At 38.1% G+C, this 15,826-nt stretch overlaps 1 pseudogene; it reads left to right on the top strand.

Annotated features, from left to right (window-relative positions):
* The first annotated feature begins 4,471 nt into the window (after positions 1-4,471).
* Positions 4,472-6,802, top strand: LOC103326140 (receptor-like protein 2 pseudogene; annotated as a pseudogene).
* Positions 6,803-15,826: the final 9,024 nt, after the last annotated feature.

Raw genomic sequence — 15,826 nt, forward strand, 5'->3', positions numbered from 1 at the left:
ACATGAGTAGGATTGTTTAGGGTGGATTTCGAAAACCCTAGTGTTTTTCACATATTAATTTCACACTTTGATAATCGCTCTTGTTAGGCTTGTCAAATTAGCATTGGGTTACATTTAAGCATCTAGTATCTCGAAAGCTACGATATGCGACATGACTATGTCCCCTCGAGCAGCAGCTTGTCCATTTGTTGATGTTTTTCTTTCAAACTATTAAGAAGAAAGAGAATTCGAGTGGACCAACCATGCTTGTCTCTGATTCCAACCGAAGTCTAGATTCTTCAAATTCTTGATCTCTTCTAGGATTCCTCTTAGTGTTTACGACCATACAAAACCTAGTGGTCCCACTGGGCATGCCAAATTATGTTTCCCTTTTTTCGGCCGGGGCGGCCGACGGAAAGAACTTTTGGTCATTCTTCTTTTGGATTCGGGGCGTGCCACCACCAAGCCCCAAATTGGGCTTGAATGGAATGTGAATAGATGGATGTGTTGCGCTTCTAACCTCTTACCAAATGATTGATCGACCAAGCAAGGAACCTCCTCTTGGCCTAGATTCTTTCACTTTCTCGAGCTCGAGAATGGTTAGGTTTCGTACAAATGTTTTTGTGATTTTTGTGGTTTAAGTAAAAATAATGCAATTAAACTAAATATGCGTATAAACGTAAACAAGAGTTGAAGTGTGATAAAGTAAATCAAAGCGATAAATAAAGCAAGAACAAAATGAAACCGATAAGAACGATAAAATAAAATAAACTTGAAATTAAACTTAATTGAAGAGCTATAACAATGAAAATTAAGACTATTGAAATAAACTTGAATTTAAATGACAAGAAGTATAAATCAAAACAAGAATTTAAATGACAAGAGAAATATGAACTTACACTGGAAATATGAAGAACTCACTACACTAGGTGCTTGAAAAATAAAATCCTAAGGCTAGGAAAAGAAAAGTGTGAGACGAAAGATAAGTTTGTTTGTCTGATGTTGTGTCTGATGCCTTTGTTGAGCAAGGTTTATATAGGGCACTAGTCAGCCCATGGGCTGGCCATTGAATGGCCAAATGTCAACTCTTTTAAAACTTCTTTCCTTCTAAGGCCCCCCTAAATTCGTAGGAAAATATTCTGACAAACTTGATTCTTCTTTATTTTGAAACACTCGGAATTAATATAAAAAATTCCCTTGATTTCTTTCCTTGTGAGGTCTCCATCACGTGCACATAATCCTCCGAAAATCTGGGCTCGAATCGGTGTCTTGGGCCAAGACTTTTGATCTCTTAGCATGACATGAGAGTGCCCTTCATGATCTTTGAATTTTGAAGCTCTGAAATTAGTCAGCCGAAGAACTTAATTCAATCTTTATTTTCATTTATATAATATATATATATATATATATATGTATGAATTATAAACCCAAGCTGCTTGGCCCAGCAACTATACATAGAAACATGCATGTAAAAATTCATGCTTGTTGCTGCTGACTTTAATAACAAAAGGGCCCACGCGTGTAATATATATATATATATATATATATAAAACTTTAACTTTCAAACCCTACAACGTAGGGATGGGCGTAATGCGGTGTGGTACAAGATTGAGCTCATCTGCTACCGATACTGAAATTTAATCGGTATGGTAGTGCGGTATGGAATTATGGTTTACAAAATTGTACCGTCTTATCAGATCTAAATCGATATCGGTATGGTATTGGTACCATTTTGGTACCAAAATGATACAACTAAAAATGAACAAATTCAATATTCAATACCAAAATAAGTGATACCTAAATTACAAATTCAAAGATTCAGCATATTCAATATCCAAATCCTAATCAACATATTCAATATCCATCAATATATTCAATATCCAAATCAACCAAATCAATATTTATCCATACATATTCATCAAATCCAAATGGTTAAAACTCATGCCTTATGGCTTACAAACCAAAATAGTTAAAATTATGCCTTATGTCTTACAAACACAATCCAAACATAAATGACAAAAACATAAAGTTATAATATTCGGTACAGTACGGTATTGACTGGTACCAAAATCTTGATACCGCTACCATACCATACTCTATTGGTACAGTATGGTACGGTACCAAATATCTCTCCATACCAAATGAAACGGTATGAAATCGGTATGGTGTGGTGCGGTTAGGGTACGGTTTCGATATTTCGGTTTAAGATGTCCACCCTACTACAACGTATAGACTTCAGTGGCAATAATTCTAATATTCAAACCAACACAACTCGGCCGCCACTTCTTCAAGATTTGGCCGCATGTTTATATATCTATATATATTTAAATATATATTAAAACAATCAGTTTTAATCCCAAAACTCTAGGGCCGATTTGTAGAGCTCTCAAAAACCTCAACCTCCAAAAAGCTCGGCCGCCACTCCAAAACAGCTGCCTATCCTCATATATATATATATATATATATATAAACAAATAAGACAATTCGATTTTTTTTCATAATTTTATTGCCAAAAAAATGACAGCCGTTGGATTGGAGGAGGAGAAGCGATCGGAGCGCCTAGGGCTTGATACACTGTCTTCTACCCGTTGGAGCTTGACGGTGACGTCGACGCGAGTTTAAATTTTTTTACCGTTAAAAATATTAAATCCCGCTGAAGTCACCAGCCCTCGAGGCTAGCCCGACTGTGGGTCTCACTCCCAACTTGGGCTTGGGCTCCTCGAACGTCGTTTTTTCTTCTCCCTAGCCTTGGGCTCAGCCCTCCCCTGGAGTTGCTCTAAACACACACTCAAACAAACAACATTGGAAAAGGTGATGCCATTTAAAAGCAACACATTAGAAAACATGAAGGAAAATAATTAATATGCTGATCTAGCAAGGTTCCCTAAATGTTTAAAGCCATGGGATCAAGAACAGAGGGTGAGATACTGTGGATTTCAAATTGGCCTCAAGAAGAAGAAATTTTGAAAGCTGGTTTTTGAATCAGGAAAATAATTTTGCAATATACAAGATTTTAACCTCAGCCCTGTCTCAAATTCCGGAAAGCAATATTACCCATTTTTTCTATCCACCGTCAGTTTCTTTACATATATCAAAGCATTATGGTGCAATGTTAAACAGATTTCATCTGTAATATGAATACTCCTCCTCCCCCTCCAAAACTCACTTCTCTTTGACCTACTCATGAGCTTAACAATGTATGCTTTGCGATACTATTTATTTATGCTAAGTTTGTGATTGATATGTTATGTATTTCTAATTTATATATGGCGAACTACATAATTGCTTCTAGCTATAATTTAGTGTTGTCTTGGCTACTGAGCAATTACCTTCATTAATCTCTGCTTACAATTCCGCCCTTGGAGGTTCAATATTACTTTTGACATCTCAAAAACAAGATGTGAAATGAATATTTTATTATTTTTTAAAGACAATGGCTATTACTTTCATTTTTTATTTTCCTTTTTTATTTTTTTCTTCTTTATCTTAAATGATTTGGTATTCTGTTACAATAATTATTTATTTGACATATTGGGTGGAGTGTAAAACCGTGTAAATGTCAAATTAACTTTGATGGCTGATGTGGTAATTTGACATCTTACACAACTTTACACTCCACCCGATATGTCAAATTAAATTATTACTTTATTACATTTTAGTGTTGATTCATTTTTAATTAATAAGAAAAGAAAAGAAAAAATAATAAAATATTCATTTGACATCTTGCTTTTGGGATGTCAAAAATAACATCTCAACCTCCAGCTTTCATTCCACATAAGCTTTGACATACCGGTTAGAGTGATGTGAGATGTTATTTTTAAATGTTAAATGTACATGTGACACATTTGACACATCGGTTGAAGATGCTCTTAGGCAGTCAATGTTAGCCTTGGAAGTTCGCATAATTGCTTTTGAATGTTGGGGCTCATTTTATTGCCATCAATATATTTAGAAATATTGCTAAATATAGTTGTTAAGTTGTGCCCACTAAGAGGGTTGAACATTATTGTTATCAATATTTTATTATAGTTGTTAGTTGGAAGTTCGCATTATTGCTATCAACATTATTGCAAACAACTTTGAACTTGGACTTTGAGTGATTAACATGGAAGATGCGCTGGTATCAGTTATCAACAAGGATTCTGTTTATCACATATATCACGGTCAAGTCCTCTCCTGGTGGCCCAAAGGTATCAATAATTTGCATTCTGTGGTTGTTGTTTGCCGACTTCTGAATTTGCATCGATGTTTGCATCCAAATCTGAAAACGCATTAACTACATCCGTGAGATTTTTTATTACTTTGTGAAGGCCAAGTCCTGTTCTGGTGGCCCAAAGGTTTCAATATCAATAATTTGCATTCAGTGGTTGTTGTTTCCTGACTTCTCAATTTGCATTGTGTGGTGGTGGTTTACATCGTTTTCAAGCATGGTTATATATATATATATATATATATATATATATATATATAAAAATACATGTGAGCAACGGCACATACACAAAGCAACATGCTAGGGCAAGCTTATAACCTAATGGCTCATGGCTTCCTTCTTTTCCTCTTACTCTCTTGCATTATATCTACAAATATTTATGCCTGCAAGCAAACTGAACGCAGCTCCCTCCTGTCTTTTGCCTCCACTCTATCTTCTCCTCCTTTAAATTGGACATCTCTTGATTGCTGTCGTTGGAAAGGCATCACTTGTGATCAAGATGGTTGGGTCACCCACTTGCTCTTACCTTCCAAAGGGCTCAAAGGAGATATCTCTCCCTTTTCACTTGCAAATCTCACCCATCTCACCCACTTGAACCTTTCGCACAATTCACTATATGGTTCACTTGAAACTCAATTCTTCTTGTCTTTGAATCAACTTGAGATCCTTGATTTGAGCTATAACCGTCTTTTTGGAGAACTACCACTGTATCTTCCATCTATTTATATACGGACAGTTGATTTGTCCAGCAATCACTTCGTTGGTGCAATTCCATCTTCATTATTCCAACAAGCAAGCAACTTGACTAGTTTCAATGTCAGCAACAATAGCTTCACAGGGTATGTCCCATCCTCTATTTGTCTCCAACATTCTTCTCCCTTCCTCAGGCTATTGGATTTTTCTTCCAATGCATTAAGTGGCAACCTTGCTCCTGGGCTAGGGAAGTGTTCCAAACTGCAGGTTTTTCGTGCTGGTCACAATAACCTCTCAGGATTATTTCCAGAAGATATTTATAATGCTACCGAACTTGAAGAAATTGCATTACCTCTCAATTCACTACATGGAGCCATTAGTGATAAAATTGTCAACCTCACTAACCTCGCAACCCTCGATCTCTACTATAATCATTTTGGCAGTGAGCTTCCTCTCAATTTGGGGAAGCTATCTAAGTTGAAGTTTGTGACCCTTGATTTCAACAATTTAGAAGGTGCTTTGCCCCCATCTTTGATGGATTGCACAAACCTTGTAGAATTGCGTATGGGATCCAACAACTTGGAAGGAGATATCTCCATGCTTGATTTTTCCAGACTTAGTCAACTTACTAAACTTGACCTTAGGGCAAATAACTTCACTGGTACAATTCCAAGAAGTCTTTACTTGTGTAGGTCCCTAAAAGCCATTGGATTGTCTGGAAATCATCTAAAGGGACAAATAGAAGCTGAGATTCTTTCATTGAAATCCTTGTCCTTCCTCTCTCTTGCTTGCAACCAATTCACTAACCTCACGGGGGCAATGAAGATATTGATGAGTTGCAGAAGTCTTCACGCACTTTTGCTTAGTGGTTCCTTTGTGGGTGAGGGAATGCCATCTGATGATGACATGGTTGATTTTCATGGATTCCAAAATCTTCGGCTCTTGGCTTTGGCTGGTTCTAACCTCACTGGTCAAATACCTTTATGGTTATCAAAGCTCAAGAATCTAGAGATTTTGGGTCTGGGTTCTAATCAGATCACAGGGCCAATTCCGAGTTGGTTGGGGACTCTTCCTAGACTGTTTTATATAAGCTTGTCACACAACCGAATTTCAGGTGAACTTCCACAGCAACTTTGTCGACTACCAAGGTTGCTTTATGAACCAATTGCATCTCAAGTAGACAAATATGAATTTGAATTTCCTGTCTTCAGCACCAGCATCAGCATAGGGGCAAATCAAACTTATCCACAACAGATACTGTATTTTTTACCAGGATGGATAGAAGTATCTAACAATAACATTAGTGGTTATATACCTGCTGAGATAGGCCAATTGCTGCTTCTCCGAAAGTTGGCTCTTGACTCCAACAACTTCTCCGGCACCATTCCAGACCAAATATCGAACCTAAAAAATTTAGAGGTTTTGGACCTCTCCATGAATCACTTGTCTGGAATAATCCCATCATCATTGGCAAGTCTTAATTTCTTGAAAGAATTTAATGCCTCATACAATAATCTTCAAGGACCAATACCAACAGGCACCCAACTCCAAAGCTTCAACGCTTCTGCCTTTGAGGGGAATCCAAAACTTTGTGGTGCCCCACTTCCAAATAAGTGCAGACCAAGTAAGGGCATTGATGTATATAACAAGAACAATAAAGACGTGGACAATGGACTTCATCAAGTTCCGTGGTTTTATATTTTCGTTGCTTTGGGGTTCATAGTAGGATTTTGGGGAGTTTGTGGTTCTTTAGTTATTAACAAGACATGGAGATATGTCTATTTTCAATTCATAGACAATCTACAAGATAGGCTCTATGTGATGATAAGTTGATAACAATCCACATCAACATGATGAAAAGAAGGCTTGGAGGCTAGACATATATTATTAATATGTTGTACTTTTTATTTTGCATTTTCAGTTTGCTTTTTGTTTTTTCTTTTTGTTTTTATTTTTCTTTTGAAAGTAACTGGACTCAAATTTAAAGGATATATGTTGTTATGTTCATAAAGTTATGGGGGAATTTGTACTTAATTGTAATCAAGGTCTAAAATATCGGGAGTTTCGGAAATATCGGTGGTACAAAAACACGGATATATCGATGGAAATATCGAGAAAATATCGATATCGATAAAAATTGAATAAAAATCACGGAAATTATGAGAAAAACTTGGAAATTTTTATTGAAACTTTAGAGGATGTTTACTTAGTCAATTGTCTATTATTTTATCACAAAAAATTGGAAGGAAATGCATGGCATGGTGGGTTTGAGTGATTTAAGTTGATTATGTAGAGACCTGACAAACATTGTGACTTTAGAAAATATGTAGTAATTAATTAAAGAAAATTAAACACACCATAATTTTTTAGTTATAATAATGTACTTCAATATATTACACTTGATACATATGATAAAATATATGAGCTTAACCCAAAAAAACAAAGATAAAATGTATGAGTAACTTAGTACCACATATAAAGAATTCCTATTAAAATTCAAACTTAGTATCACATATAATGAACAATATTAAAACTCAAAATGAATAATAATAAAACTCTATAATATATAACAACAACAAAATACTACTCCATTATTAAATAATAAATAACATTGAATATATGCTTAAATTTATTCTTAGGGAATTTTTTTAATATGGAAATTTATCTTAGATAATATTAGCTTGCAGACAATTTTTAAAGACCTTATAAATATTACAAGTTGATGGTATATACACAAACTCAGCCGCAGCTGAGTTGGAGAAGAAGCTGGCTTTTATGAGAAAGGGAGGGGGTTCGAATCCCTCTACTCGCAAGGTGAGGCTTTCCAACATTTTCTTGTCTTTTTTGGTTTCATATCGCGATATTATCAATATTATCGATAATATCGTGATATATTGACCATTTCATATTGAATTTGAACGAAAATATCGGTGCCGATATTTCGGCGATATTATCGAGGATATTATCGATAAATTGACGAAATATAAATGGAATGTTGCCAAAATATCGGGGCCCAAAAAAAACGATATTATTGCCGAAATATCGGCGATAATATCGAAATTTAAGACAAAGATTGTAATAACCCAATCCTAAATAAATATTTAATTATTAATTTATTTAAATAAAAGACAATTTTACCTAGGGAACATTTTAATGGTTTAAAAGTTAACTTTTTGGTTAGGAAGGAATCTGAGGATTTCAGTTGTACCGTTGCGTAGAGCACATCGAGATGAATCTGTAGACACGAGTGGGCTCAAATCGGAGTTATAACAAAGAATTTATGATCTACGGAAACTCAGTGGCGTAACTGTAATTTTTTTTTGAAGTTCAGTTTTTTAAACCCCGAATTCTTCTTCTCTGTCTCGAGCTTCACGAACAACAGTTTTCAAACTCAAATTTCTCCTCCGTCCAGCCACCAATTTCTATGCCACAACTTGCAAACTCTTCATCTTTCTCTCCTCTTCACATCCATACCAATTTCCAAACCCAAATTCAAGAGAGAAAACCAGAAAATCAATCGAAAACAGAGCCAAAAAACTAGCCCAAACCGACTATGCAAAAACAGCGGCTGTTCGTGGTCTTTGGACACCCACGCTCTACTGGCATGTGGGGCAGCATGTGGGCCACTTTTTGACCCATCCTTGAGTCCTAAAATAATCTTCATGTCGTCCCGAGCACAACGGTGTGCTCGGATATGAATTTGGTTATCATCTTATCGTCGATTGGATATCGCATATTAGGCATTACCGGGGTTCGATATGTTCGGACCGTTGGATCGACTTAATTTTCAAATATGTTAATCTAGACATCTCTAGGATAGTGTAGAAATTCGTGGATTGAGAATTAGGGTCCCGGATACTCCGATTCAATAATTTAAAATTTAGTTAAACGATAATCATGCGATCTTGAGCAATCCGACCATTCAATTCAGACCAAACTTGCAGGGCATGTTTAGTAAAGTGTGTTGAACCTATAGGAACTCTCGGATTACTAATCGGAGGTCGTGGACCCCACAGGGTACCAGATTAACCATTATGGGAAATTAATCACTTATTGAATCTCGGGTTTTTTCAGACCATTGCACCTGTTAGAAATGTTGAAAATAGGCCTAAGAACTCTCTTAAATTCTGTACATGCACTTTTGAGACTGGGGGTCAGGGTTTTGATTAAATATATATATATATATATATCAGTCCTCTTCTATTGAGGATCCCTCAAATAATTTTATTTGAGGGATGCCCTTTAGGGTACCCTACAATTTTTTTTCCAATGATCTAAACCATCTATTTTTTAGGTCTTCATTCATAGATCATCCTTACAAAAAATTAGACAAATCGGAAACTGTTTCGACATCCAATTGTGTCCTACAAAATCAATGAACACAATGCTTCAAAAAAGTACTATAATTTCAATGACTCAATTGAATGGTCAAATGATGTCAGATTCAAGTGATTTTTTATAGAGATGATCTTTGAATGAGTATCTACAAAATAGACGGTTTAGATTAGTGAAATACAATCCGGAGTGGGCCCTACAAGGGGTGTCCCTCAAATAAGCTTATTTGAGGGATCCCTCGGTGCTCGAACTTCACTAAACCCGCAGGAAGGTCAAGCTAGCTTGGACGCTCAGTGAGTGGACTTTTGTTTTATAAATGGATTTTATGCAATTAAAGTTTCATTAATTGATCTTGATGAATTATTTATGACTATTACTTTCCAAGCATAAATGTTTGAATTCAAATATTTTTATTAAATTATGTGTATGTTTAAAATGTAAATGGCTTGGAAAGTAGGAAAAGAAGTGATAACAAGACTAAAGGATTTATTGAGAAATAGGATTATAATTTTTCTAGAAAATGTTTTTGAACCACCATAGGTACTCAAAATGTTGCATTTGGATAATTTGTTGCCTTTGGTTATAATGATGTCCACGGACATCCTAGTTCCCTTCGGTTGAGTCAGCGCGCGTTTGACATTTGCCCCACGAGTCTTAGGGATATCTGGACCGTGAGGAGCGGGGATGTGGCCAGGTTGACCAAGTGTCCCCTGAGTCTTGCTAGGAATGCGGCTAGAGTTCACCGAAGCCTGCAAGGATGTGTCGCATTATGTGACACACGGAATTGAAGGTATAACGTGGGAAATGAATATAAAGATCATGGAATTAATGGATATATGATGGGTACACCTAGGTGGGAAAGAGATTATTTCTTTACAATGCTTTCAAAAGGTTTTGATGATTCGATTGAATGCATGATCAGTTATATGTATATAAATATGCATGTCTTTATTCTTGTACGAATATAGAACATGATTATAATAGAATTTTTCTGGATGTTTTAATAGTGAGGTTAGTATGTTAATATTCTATTTTCCAAAACTTTATTTTTGTCCACTCACACCTTTAAATGTTTTGCGCCCCCAGGCAGTAGTCGTGTACCAGAGCACCACCACAAGGCGACCATCACTCATCATTCCTTCTCTTTCTCTATGTAGGATGTTCCCTTACAACTATATTATTTTTGTGAATTACTAGATTAGTATTGCTCTGAAATTGCCCTAGGTTTTCTGTAAGGCCTGAAGCCATAAAGTTCTGTTGTTGGATTGCTTGAATTCAAACTTGTTGCATGTATAACGGTTGTGGTTATAAATTGCTTTTCGTATAGGTGTAAATTTTGAGAAAAGAGTATTTACAGAGGAGACTTTACCGAATTTTCGGCAGAAGTCAAACTTGAAGTTAACTTTGGTTTTTGTTAGAAGGACAATTTGGTCAAGTGTGCCCAGCGCCTACCAAGTGTCGGACACGCATGGGTTCGGCTCAAATTCCAAAGTAGAATTCGGGTCTGCTCCTGTCATTAATTGTTGATTTGCCCCTTGAACTTGTACCTATCTTTCAATTTACCCCTATCCTCTTTTTGGAAAATCATTGATATGAACTTTTATTTTTAGCTAATTTCCTCCCTACTGTCTAAATCCTCAACATTTCATCCAATTTGCCGTTAAATATGAGGGCAAAATTGGTCAATTTGTACATTAAAAATAACTTAATATTGAATAATAAAATAACATGGAATATGAAATAGAAAAAATAAAAGAATATTAATACAAATCAACCCAACACTCCCACAACCTTCTCTGTAACACCCCGACCCCAAATTTATCCCATGTTTTAATTTATTTAAGTGGAATTGAGAAATTACGGGTATTTTAGTCATTTTCTTATCCGGAAGGAATTTGGGAATTCCGGTTGTACCGTTGCGTAGAGCACGGTGAGATGAGTCCGTAGACACGTAGTGGGCTCGAATCGAGTTGTAACGAGAGAGATATGATCAAATGAAGCTCAGTGGCATAATCGTAAATATTTGGAAAATGGATTTTTGGTTAAAAGGACCGAATTGCCCCCGTCTCTCTCTCTCTCTCTCTCCGCGCATCTCTCCCTCTCTCCTCGGTTTTTCGCAACCACCATGGCCGGCCACGCTTTTGGCCGGTCGCTCGTCCGCCACCAAAGTCGACGGGCGGTACCAAAATGATCGCCGTCCTCTTCCTACCCCAGCCGGGTCTCACCGCCACCGGGATTTCGCGGAAAATCGAAGAAAACAGCCCGCCGAAACTTCGCCGGCTTCGTTCTCCGTCGTCCGGCCACCGATTCCGGCAAGTGAGGTATGGTTTCTCACCTATTTTCCGAGCTCTAGCTGATGGTTGGGTAGGATTTCATAAATTTTGAGGCTAAGTAGCTCGATCTACGAATTGAAATTCGGCCGATTTTGCGATCGCGATTCCGGCCACCTCCGGTCAATTTTTGGGGTATGCCCAAGAACAAAAGTGACTCCAAATTAGGTGTACTACCTAGGGTAGGAGTCTTGGTTCACAATTTGGAAGTTTTCCGGCGATGGGTATCGCTTTGGACACCCACGCGCTGCCGGCGTGTGTGGCGGCGCGTGGGCACTGTAGTTGAGGGGCATTTTTGTCCCACTATGATCCTCTCGATGTCACGAGCGCATAGGTGTGCTCGGATGTCATTTTGGATACCGTTAGAGTTTCGAACGGATATCGGATATCGCGTATTTTCTGGGTTCGCTAGGTTTGGACCGTTGGATGGTCCTGAAGTTATAATAGGTTGATCTAGGTATTACCAGGATCATGTAGGATTCGACGGATCGTAAAATGGAGTCCGGATACTCTAGAAATGTCAACTCTAGGGTTAGGGTTTTAGTAACCGTCCGATCGTGAGCGATCCGACCGTCCAATCTGGACCAAACTTGCAGGACGTGTGTCTTAGACCTTGTAGAACCTATAGGAACTGTCAGATCGAAATTTGGAGGTTGTGGGCCCCGCATGCCCTTTTGACCTTAGGTTGACCGTGAGACTTCCGAGATAGTCTTACCTTTCTTTGAGGGTTAGAATGACCTTAGTGATAGGTCTTGAGCTAAATGGATATTGTGGGTTTAGGATATAATTGATAAATTTAAATGAGGGAGTTTATGGAATGCTTTATTGGTTGAGGTTTATATAAGATTAGAAATTAGAATTATATATTTAAATTGTGTGGATTTATAAAAGTAAATAAAACGATTGAATGTTAGCTTACAGTGCTATACGCACTACCCCACTTCCATATTATGATTGTGTGAGGGTGGTGAGAATGTAGCCAGCCCAGGAGGTCGCACACGCCTTTGGATTAGTCGGCGTGTTGAGCGGACCCCATACGTGGCGGTGCGTCCCGACGTATGAGGAGATATGGTTGTGTGAGGGCTGGTGAGAATGTAGCGGGCCTAATGTGAGGTCGCACGCGTCTTTGGATTAGCCAACAGTGTTGACCCCATACGTGGCGGGTGCGTCCCGACGTATGAGGAGATATGGTTGTGTGAGGGCTGGTGAGAATGTAGCTAGGCCTGGTGTGAGGTCGCACGCGCGTCTTTGGATTAGCCGGCGAGTTGACAGACCCCATACGTGGTCGGGTGCGTCCCGACGATGAGGAGATATGATTGTGTGAGGGCCGTGAGAATGTAGCCAGCCCAGGTGAGGTCGCACGCATCTTTGGATTAGCCGGCAGTGTTGCACTCCCATACGTGGCGGGTGCGTCCCGACGTATGAGGAGATATGATTGTGTGAGGGCTGGTGAGAATGTAGCCAGGCCCAGGAGGTCGCACGCGCCTTTGGATTAGCCGACGTAGTTGATGCACCTACACGAGGCCGGGTGCGTCCCGTCGTATGAGGGGATTATGTGATTGTGTTTAATGAGTGGTGATGGATAAAGCCTAGAATGTATGTATTTGTGTGGTGGTAATGGTTTATTTGATATTAGGAGCCAGGATAGATACGAAAGAGCTACGTGTGGCTTGATCCCTTAGTAGGGTACGTAGGCAGCCTGGAGTTACTAGGTGCAGCCACAGATTAGACCCCACTTAGGTGGTCTTATTGAGATTGGTTCGGACCTTGTTGTTGGTCCTGAAACTTGGTTGAATTGAGATTGGTCCTGAGGACTAAGTGGGTGAAGGTGTGCGTAAATAGATTTTGAATTTATTATATGCATGTTTGATGTATTAAGTTATTTTAAAAACATTGTGGGCAGTTCTGCTAGAATCATTTGGAGGCCGGAGGCCATTTATGTAAATTGCATGAGATTATATTGTGCGTGCTGCCGGTTGGGTCATAAAATGTGTTTTATGCAGGTGGAAATTTTAGGAAATGTTCAATTTACAGGAGACTCACAAATTTCGCAGAAAGTCTCGTGCCCTTAATCCTCTATGGTAAACGAGGACGAGATTTAAGGAGTGAACCCACGTGGGTGTGATGCCGGGTCTCTACAGAGGTTCTCCTCGGGTTCCAGGAAATTCGGGACGGGTCCTGTCATTCTCACACATTTGTTATTTTGAATACCCATTTGACTTGGCCATTGATAGGCTAAAAGACACAGAGAAAAACATTATCATTTTTATGGATGTTATTTCCACCATTTTGTTCTATTTCTCCACCCGCCTTATTTCAATATTTTAAAGACAAGTTTATCCCTTGATAAAATGACTTCTAAAGACTGACATTACCGACCTAAAAAAAGCTAGAAACTAAACTTAGTTTAAGAATTAATCCAACGTGGATGCTAACAAATTTAAATTTTTTTTATTAAATTTTTTTAAAACATTAAAAACTATTGTAAAAAAAACCCCAACAGCACCCACCCATCAAGGAGTTCTCCCGGCCCAGCGACCACCATCTACCAAAACCCTAACAACACATTCCAGCCCAGCTAACTCTCTAGACACCTAACCCCAAAAATATGAAAACTCCCCAAAATGGTTCACACATTCCACCCGTATGCCGCTGCCTCCACTCGCATCCGCAACTTCTTGACCCCATTCTAGCTCCGGAAGAAGTACTCGTGGTGGTGCCAGATCCTCGAACCGAGATTCAAATGTGTGACTGGAACTACATCTTCTTCGTCATCTGCATCATGGGCCTCTTCCTTGACCCCATCTACTTCTTCCTCCCTAGCATCGACGAATCCTCCTGCATGAAAATCGACATGGGGTTTCAACCGCTGGATTAACTCTTCAGATTGGAGACTGGCCAAATTCCTTCAGATGTTTTTGCTTCACAAACGTCTTCTGCTCAATTAGTAGCAAATTGATTTCACCCTAAGTTTTAATGCCCACAAAGACTTTTTAGTACTAAAAAATTGTGGTTAGTAAATCCCTTTGCATGTGAAAAGATAAAAGGACGAACAAATAAAAAAGGGTAAATTTTACTTTACTAATCGGAAGTTTCCTAAAATTCAGACATTACTGCATCAAGATTTGACTTTTCTACTATTTTCAACTTTGTGCTAAAAGTTTGACTTTTCTACTATTTTCATACATATATCAGTCATTCAGTCAAATGCTCTGTTAGATGGTGACATGGCAAATGATGTGGGATTTAAGAAACCGACAAATTATTTAAAAATAGTAAATACATTTATAAAAATTAAAAAATTAAAAACATAAATATATTTTTTTTAAATTTTAAAAAAAAAAAACTCTCTCCACCTCATTTCTCTTCTTCTCAATTTGCATCCAAATTTGAAAACGCATTAACTACATCCGTGAGATTTTTTTATTACTATTAAAAAAATCATGACACATTCTATACAGCTTATAACTCGACTATCATAAAGTCAATAACACAACTAGCATGGATATTGGCAAGAAAATCAGATATTTCTTGCGCTTGAAAGCGAATGATATAATTTCTTCTTGACAAATGATATTATGGTTAAGAAACGGCACATACACAAAGCAGCATGCTAGTGCAAGCTTGGCTCATGGCTTCCTTCTCTTCCTCTTATTCTCTTGCATTATATCTACAAATATTCAAGCCTGCTAACAAACTGAACGCAACTTCCTCTTGTCTTTTGCCTTCACTCTATTTTCTTCTCCTTTAAATTGGGCATCCCTTGATTGCTGTCGTTGAAAGGGCATCACTTGTGATCAAGATGGTTGGGTCACCCGTTTGCTGTTGCCTTCCAAAGGGCTCGAAGCAGATATCTCTCCCTTTTCACTTGCAAATCTCACGCATCTCACGGTCTCACCCACTTGAACCTTTCCCACAATTCACTATGTGGTTCACTTGAAACTCAGTTCTTCTTGTCTTTGAATTGACTTGAGATCCTTGACTTGAGCTGTAAGGGTCCTTCTATAGAGCTACCAATTTCTCTACCATCCAACAATATCCGGACAGTTGATTTGTCCAGCAATCACTTCTTTGTTGCAATTATATCTTCATTCTTCCAACAAGCAAGAAACTTAACTAGTTTCAATGTCAGCAACAATAGCTTCACAGGCTATGTCCCATCCTCTATTTGTCTCCAACATTCTTCTCCCTTCTTTAGGCTATTGGATTTTTCTTCCAATCTATTTCATGGTGACCTTGCTCTTGGGTTAGGGAAGGGTTCTGAACTGCAGGTTTTTCG

Source organism: Prunus mume, linkage group LG3 (genome assembly GCF_029339155.1).
Source record: "Prunus mume cultivar Tortuosa linkage group LG3, ASM2933915v1, whole genome shotgun sequence".
NCBI lineage: Eukaryota > Viridiplantae > Streptophyta > Magnoliopsida > Rosales > Rosaceae > Prunus > Prunus mume.